General features: G+C 43.5%; 1 pseudogene; it reads right to left on the bottom strand.

Moving 5' to 3' along the window:
- Positions 1-375: 375 nt before the first annotated feature.
- Positions 376-683, bottom strand: LOC112659814 (10 kDa heat shock protein, mitochondrial-like; annotated as a pseudogene).
- Positions 684-1,891: the final 1,208 nt, after the last annotated feature.

The raw sequence follows: 1,891 nt of genomic DNA, 5'->3' as shown, positions 1-1,891 counted from the left end.
TATAACAGTATACTAAAACTAAATTTTAGAGACACTAGATATCATTAGTTTGGATACCATTAGCTTATTATAAAAGAGAGACATGAAAATTATTTACATGGGGGATCCCTGGGTGGCTCAGCGGTTTAGCACCTGACTTTGGCCCAGAGCGCAATCCTGGGGTCCCGGGATCGAGTCCCACATCGGGCTCCTGGCATGGAGCCTGCTTCTCACTCCTCCTGTGTCTCTGCCTCTCTCTCTCTGTCTCTCTCTCTATGTCTATCATGAATAAATAAATAAAATCTTAAAAAAAAAAAGAAAATTATTTACACGATGAAAGATTTCATAACTTCACTGAAATAGGCAGCTTCATTTCATGCTATTTTAATAATGATTTCAGTCCACATACTTCCCGAGAATGTTACCATCTCTAAGATGGTAGAAATAATCCTTGTCATCTAGAACTACTTCGGTGCCTCCATATTCTGGGGGAAGAACTTTATCCCCTACTTTGACACTAACTGGTTCAACCTCTCCACCCTTTCCTTTAGAACCTAATCCAACAGCTACTACTGTTGCTTGCAACACTTTTCCTTGAGATTTTTCTGGAAGCATAATACCTCCTTTGGTTACAGTTTCAGATGCACTCCTTTCAACTAAAGCTCAAAGAGGGGAAGAAACTTCCTAAACGCCTGCCCTGCCATGACTCTGGCCACCGCAGTTTGACCCTGCTCTGGAGCAAAGAGTGACAGGTTTCTAATCTGTACAATTTCCCTCCAGAACGGACATGACACCCAAGAAAGGCCCTTCTTGGCACCACAGGACAAAAGGCCAATTAAGAAAACATGACTCTTGGGGCAGCCCGGGTGGCTCAGTAGTTTAGCGCTGCCTTCAGCCTAGGGCGTGATCCTGGTGACCCATCGAGTCCCACATGGAGCCTGCTTCTCCCTCCTCCTGTGTCTCTGCCTCTCTCTCTCTCTCTCTGTCTATCATAAATAAATAAATAAAATCTTTAAAAGAAAAGAAAACATGACTCTTGATCAGTGAAAAATCTTGATCAAAAAGGGGAAACGTGAAAATTAATAAAGGGACCCCTCACTAAAATAAATTCAGGAGGCCAGAAGGGGGAGCCATACCACGCAGTGTCAACTACAGAAAGCATCATTAAGCCCCCAAAAGAAAGACACACATTGCATCTCCATCAATAAATTACCCCAGCAACTCAGCCAATGAGAAACTATCATTACCTTTAACTTGTGCTTTTCTCCAACGGATTTTCACTCAAAACAACAAATTTCAACTTTCTCCTTCTCCATGAAATAATATTTCTCTCCTTTGTTTATTGGGCTAGCTGATGGTTTTTGCTGTAGTTAGTTTGCCCTGAAATGCAATTATCTGCTATTCCCAAATAAATCCATTTTTGCTAGCTAAATCATTGGCCATTTCAATTTTTAAGACAACAGGGCTTTCCTACTGTCACTTTTAAAAAAAAATATGTTTTATTTATTTATTCATGAGAAACACACACACACAGAGGCAGAGACAGGCAGATGGAGAAGCAGGCAGGGTTCCCCACGCAGGGAACCCGACGTGGGACTCGATCCCCATTCTCCAGGATCACGCCCTGGGCCACTGAGCCACCCGGGCTGCTCACTACTATCACTTTTTAAATGTTCAAATGTTTGCAGTCAAGCACCTAACCAACATATGAACCAACTGGTATAGATCTAGGGGTGCCCGGCTGGCTCAGTCAGTGAAGCATGTGACTCTTGATCTAAGGCTTGTATGTCTGAGCCCCACATTGGATGTACAGATCACTTAAAAATAAAATTTTAGGACAGCCCGCGTGGCTCAGCGGTTTGGCACCGCCTTCGGCCCAGGATGTGATCCTGGAGACCCGGGATCGAGTCCC

This window comes from Canis lupus, chromosome 2 (assembly GCF_003254725.2).
Source record: "Canis lupus dingo isolate Sandy chromosome 2, ASM325472v2, whole genome shotgun sequence".
Classification (NCBI taxonomy): domain Eukaryota; kingdom Metazoa; phylum Chordata; class Mammalia; order Carnivora; family Canidae; genus Canis; species Canis lupus.
Note: the sequence above shows the minus strand (reverse complement) of the source record. Positions and strands in the feature narration are given on the sequence as shown.